We start from the raw sequence: 6,663 nt of genomic DNA, 5'->3' as shown, positions 1-6,663 counted from the left end.
TGACATTCACATTAATATCTAATGAGTCCATTATGATTGGTGTTATTTTGATGAATACTAAGTCATATCAGAAGGCTCTGCTACCCAATTCAATCATATGTTTAATTAATGCAATGCTACAGTGGAATTCTCATGAGATTAAATATGATAGTTACGTGATATCAAATATATTAATATCGATCAGTGTCTTGACATTGACTATGAATAGGTGAAATTTTCATGACCAAGTATCAAAGAGTTAGGAAGAAGACTTTGCAGAATGTTTCAAATTATTACAGATCCATGACAGTATCATTCATAGGGGATGAACCAACATTTTACACAATTTAGTAATCTAAATTCATGTGCCCCTTTATAAAAACGACGACGATGTGATGACGGTGATGAGTCACAGTTAACATCCATTGACTGCCTACTATGAGCCAAGAACCATTCAACACTCAGCATCTTAAATAAATCAACTCATTTAGGAGAAACTATCCTGGAACTCTACTTAATTTACATACAATTAAGAAAACTATAGGGATGCTCCTTCGCAAAAATGAGAGGCCCTTAAAAATTTATGAGCAGATATTTCACAGCTGTACCTGGTACAGAAGACTCACTTGGTATCATCGTTAAAGTCATCAAAGCAAACGAATGTTCATCCTCCTTCAGGGAAATGTGTTTCTTTAAGAAATACTGAGACTCTTACACTATTTTTCTTATCATGCAAAGAAAAACTATCTTTATAAGTTACATCAGTAATAGCCTGTACATTCAAATATACTATTTTATTCATGCGTTTTTATAAACTTACAGATAAGTACATATACATCACTTATTAAAAGGTCAGGAAGAAAACGTGTCAACATGGTGGTGTTGAGCAGTGGTTCCACCTGTTAACCAACTCTTCTCCTGCCCCAGTCTGCAGCGGATCTCAACAGATGGTATTATTTCCAACCTGAGATTTTAACTCTTTAGCATGTGCTTTCTCACCTCTACTCCATCCACCTCTCTCTCCTTTCCTTTTCTCTCCTCTCCTCTCCTTTCATTTCTATTATTTTTTCCTTTCCCTTCTCCTGGGTCAGAAGATAATACACCTGCCTTTCTAGGGCTAACACAGCCACCTTGCACTTGATGCATAGACAGGGCTTTACTCTATGGATGACCCACACTCCTTGAATTTTTAGTTTCTTCCTCTAAACTTTATTTCGCTTATTTTGGAGTATGATTCCCTTTTTTCTTTCCTTAAACCCTTTTCTCAACCCTGGTACCTTATAAAGATACTATGCCTCCCCATTCTCCTAAGTTCTTCCAAGACACCAATCCACACCACTACAGTTACACTCAGTTTCTCTTTTGCCAATCAAAGGTTTTATCTCATCACCTTCTTCAAACTCTCTGCAGTACTTACACTGATGATTAACTTCTCTTTCTTCTAACTCTTTATTCCCTTCTTGGCTTTTATGATGCTGTAGCCCAGGGACATCTCCTCCTACTTCTCTAAACAATCCCTGGTGTTCCCATGTTTTTAGCTCTCATACCACCTTTTAAAATAGCATTTCCTAAGATTCCCTAGTAGGTTCTCACTTCTTACCTCACAATTTCCTAGTCAGTATGCATATCCATTCCCACAATATCATCCTATCCCTCAGAAAAGAACTTTCGAACTCTAAACTTCAGCCCTGATTTCTCTTTTAATTCCACATCATCATGTACAATTGATTCTTTGAGATCTCCACATGAATATTTCCCAAGCACCTTAAACTTAACATATCCCAAATTAAAAGGGCTGTTTTCCACACTGCAAACTTATCAATTACACGAATAGTAAAACCACAATATCCCTCTATTCTGTCTTCTTTTTCTTTATTGATGCCATTAACATTCTTTCAATCACCCAGACCTAAGACCTAACATTTGAAAAATCATATTAACTCTTACTTCTCCCTTAATCACCACTTCTATTCAGTTATCAAATTATTTGATTTTTAACCTCAAATCAATCCAATAAACAGCTTACCTAAAAAGACTTCAGTGGCTTCTAATTTCCTGAAGCCCACATGTGTCGTTTAGGGGCCCTCCACAACCTAGCTTGCACCTGCCTTTCTAGAACCATCTCTTACCACTCATCTCTAAGTACCAAACTAGTTAATTCTTCTTGTTTCCATGACCTTGCTCATATTGTTCCCTTGGTCTTAAATTCCTACCTTCACATTCATGCATGCATTCATTTCATTTAGTGATTACCTACCCACTGCAAGCAAGATGTTGTTCAAGATGCTAGAGATGTAATGGTGAAGAAAACAATGTTCTAACACTAATGGAGCCTGTATTCCAGTGAGAAGACAAAAATTAGTAAGTGAGCATATAATAAAATGTCAGGTATGAAAAAACAAAATAAGGGCATAGATGTCACTCCCTATGATCTAGCATGCAGAGAAGTATTTCCTGAGGGGAGTGACATTTGAACAATAGTCTGAATGAAATAAGAAAGCTAGCCGCATTCTATTGGGATCTATATAATAAGTACAAAGGCCCTTGACAGAAGCATGTATGAAGTATTAGAGGACTAGCAACAAAGCCAGTGTGGCTAAGGCATCTTGAATGACCAGTGTGGCTAAGGCACCTTGAGTGAGGGGTTTCAGGAAAGAAGGTAGTCAACAAGGTCAGAGCAACTAGAAGTCAATGCCCCCAAGGCTATGGACTATGGTGAAGATAGGGAATTTATTCTTAGTGTGATGGAAAGCACTAGGGGGATTGAAAGCAGAAGTGGGATACAATTTTATTTGTTTTTCAGAAGGGTCACTTTGCAGGTGTATAGAGACTGTGGGGGTGGTGGACAGATTGAACATAGGGGATGGGTTAGGAAGCTATGAGACCAGTCCAAGTAGGAGATGGTTGTGGCTTAGGCTGTGGATGTTGGGGTAAAAGTGGTAAGAAATGAGACAAGTAAAGATTAAGTAGGAAGATAGAAAAAAGGACTTTTGCTGATAGTTAGATATGGGAAATGAAAGAATGAGAGGAATCCTGGCTGACTCCTAGTTTCGGCCCTGAGCAAGGAGATGAAGTATGGCACGTGTCATCTTCTGAGACAAGAAACACTGGAGAAGTAATGGACTTGGATAGGGAATCAAAAGGTGGATTTGGGATCTGCTGACTTTGAAGTGGGCATTAGATAGCAAAGTGGAAATGTCCACTAATCTTTTAGTTATGAGTCTGGAGTGCAAGGGAGGGCTCAAAAATGGAGACTTCCATTTGAATCATCAGATATTGTGGTGTCATTTGGGGTCACCGAACTGGATGAGCTCACTCCATTCAGCAGTTCTCAACCTTGCCACACATTCAATTCACTGGGGGAGCTTTAAAATAAAATACTGATGCCCACCCCTCATCCCCAGACCAATTGAATCCAAAGTTCTGCAGGGAAGGCCAGGGTATTGGCGATTTTTTTAATCTTCTCTAATGTGCAACCAGGCTTAAGAACCAATGACCTATTGAAATGGTATGGGTAGAGATCTGAATACTCACCTCCGGGGCACGCCAAAATTCTGAGAACTGTAAAAGCAGGTTACAACAAAGGAAGCTAGAAACAATGGCTACCAAGGCACAGAGAAAATCAGGACAGCGGTGCAGTATCCCATAAGCCAAAACAAGAAAGTCTTTCCAGAAGGACAGATAAACTCAGTCCAATGCCATTGAGAGTTCAGTTAAGGGGAGGACCAAGAGTTGACCATTGGCTTTGCTACTGTGCAAGTAGCTACAAGTAGATAGGGACCAAAGACTGTCGCCATGCCTTCCAGAGAGTAGAAGATGGGGAGCTAAAGAAAGCAAGTAACAGCAACTCTTTGCCATATGTATCTGTGAGGGCTTTGCCCATTTTCAAGGCCTTGTTGAAGGACCCTGAAGCCTCCCCTGATCTCACCAGCTGGAGACAACTTCTCTTCTGTTCGACGTCCACTTGCCCTTTTCTTTGAGATACCAGCTTGCACTCTAGTTATTTATGCTCTTTGTGGAGAAGGATCACATTTAGTTCATTTTTCTATTCCATACACTAAAGGAGTTATAGGTTCTCAGTAATTCTTGGCTCAAAATTTAAGCAAGATAAACATGTACTACGTATTTCAACATGTGTTTATTCGGAAGAATATATTGAATCTGGTTAATGATTAAGGACTATACTTTCTGAATCAGAGCCATAAATTTTCTTTCTGGTATTTCTCAGAATATAGATAAAATTGCATATTGTACAACACAGTGTTTACTATAACTAGTGAGAAATAAAGGGGAAATCATTACTAATCAGAAATCACTTAGAATGCTTAAACATATCTATTACAAAGGATATAGCTCTTCCTAAGAGCAGAACACACCCACAAAGGCAATAGAGATATTATTTTTAAGCACTTTTTTCTGGTAAACCTACATGAAAAGAAAATCTTAGGCTGCTATAAAAAACTACAATATAAATCACTGACTCAGAAAGATCCTAATTCTTTTCTGCTTTTATAAATCTATGATTGTTTTTCATAATATCAAAGAATCACTAGTATATGTAGGAAAGCACTTTTTATCTTGTCCAGCCTAACAATCACTATGGAATTCCCCTAAAGCAACCTTGAAAGGTGATGTTCATACAGCATCTTCTGGAACCTTCCAGGAATATGAAGATCTTTGTTAGGCAGTCTGATGTATTGTTAAAAGCCCTAATTGTTAGAAGGTTTAAATATAAAAATCAGGAGCTTAGTTATGATTAAGGAAGCCAGCCCAGGAAGCATTGGCCTTAATCCCTTACTACTCTCCTCACACTAAGGAAATATCCTCAGATTTTTTGCTGCTAAGTAAGTGCGGGAAGGAGGTCCTGGGGCATGAAGATTCCTTTTAATAAGTTCTGAACCCAAAACTGCTGTTTGGTAGTTTGCTTGTTTTTTTCATGTTGTCACATGATAGAAGAATTATTTATTAGAACAAATTCCATGACAACATCATATAAAATAACCATTTTCTAAAACACATCCATAAGGACACCTGAGGACAAACATGCCAAAGCAGCTCCACAAAGCCCAACAAAGAAGTTTCCCATCCCAAGTCGAAGGCTGGAGGGGGGCAAGAACACAAAAATGTGAATTAAAAAAATAATTGCACAGTGAATTCCTAAGGGGAGTGTGGATGGAGAACAGTGTTGTGGACAAAGGAGAACAGGCACTGCCGGCTTCCACGGGACAGGCTTTGGGCAACTGTGCAGAGCATTCATGGAAATTGGGGGAAGCGGACTAGACTAGGACGAAAACCTCCACATGGATACAGCAGGCCTGGCGGGCTTGCATCCTCTGGTCTCCAGGTCCCAGCATCTGTGACCTCTCCCCCAACAATCCACATTAACAGATGCAGAATACGGTGAAGATTCATAGCCAGCTGATTTGTTTCACCTCCTACTTCACCACCGCATCCAGTTCTTAGCTTTGCAATGTGCGTGTGTGTGTGTGCATGTGCATGTGTGTGTGCATACATAGATATACATGTGTGTATATATATACATATGTATATATGTCAAATTTTAAGAATATTTATTTGGGAAGGCTTTGATTTTACTTCAGATAACTAGTGCATGTAAAATAGCAATGGAATATTACATTTATATATGCATTTTTAAATTGTTCCAAGGTGTTTTTAATTGAACTGAATGTTTTTCAAAGCCTCTTTTAAAAAACGATTGTTAATTTTCCAGATTCCAAACAGTAAAATAATAAGATTTTGAAGTGGAACCTAAACCTATGAATGAATCAAGTGTTTTCATTTCTGACTCTAATAAATCGTCAGTGTTAAAAAACAAAATTAACCTAAATCATGTTATTTTCAGAACATAAATGCCACCTCAAGAATTGATGCACAGACATGCATATACATGCAAACACAACCTCACGTTTTACGTTTCATTAATAGGATAGTTTAAGGGCAGTAGCCATTTATTTTCCTTTTTTTGGTTTCATGTAAACATTTTTATAATTCGCTTAATTTTTAAAGCCCACAAGGTTTATGTAGATCATTTCAACATCTAAAAATATAAAGTTTGCACTGTACCAAAGGGTAGTCTATGCATTTACCAAGTTGAACTGTAATCATAAAACGGGTCCTAAAAATCTGACTCCTAAACAGATGGGAAACATGAATAATGGTGACAAAGGCTAGGCATAACCTGCATAAACCTATGGTTAACAAAGAAAGCAAACAAGGGCAGCAACTATTCTTTCTTTGACTTCATGCTTATAGTTTCTGGACCACTATCTTCCAGATTGACACTCAGAGTCTTTCTCTTTGTTGATGCTAAATGAAAGAAGCTCGCAGCAGACTGGCTGACAACCTGTGCAGTCTGGTGCTAATGTGGCCTGGCAGCTCTTTGTCCTCTCCCTGCTCTGACTCTGTGTCGGGAAGAGGGACTCATGCCTTTACACTTCCCTGCATCACTGGGAGACTGTTCTTCCCACTATGTAGAGCGCAGGCTTTATGCATCCCACTTTATACAATGCTGTATTTCTAAGGTCTGGGGACTTTAACAAATGCCTGTGAACTTCAACAAAAATCCATAGGCAAATCGGGCCTTGATCATCTACCATGCTACCTCAGACTTTGTAATGTATATGGGGATTTAGTGTGGCGCTGGATGGTACATCTACTAAGCTA

The sequence above is a fragment of the Manis javanica genome, chromosome X (assembly GCF_040802235.1).
Source record: "Manis javanica isolate MJ-LG chromosome X, MJ_LKY, whole genome shotgun sequence".
Taxonomy (NCBI): Eukaryota; Metazoa; Chordata; class Mammalia; order Pholidota; family Manidae; genus Manis; species Manis javanica.
The sequence above is the reverse complement of the archived record's forward strand: the minus strand, read 5'-3'. Positions refer to the sequence as shown.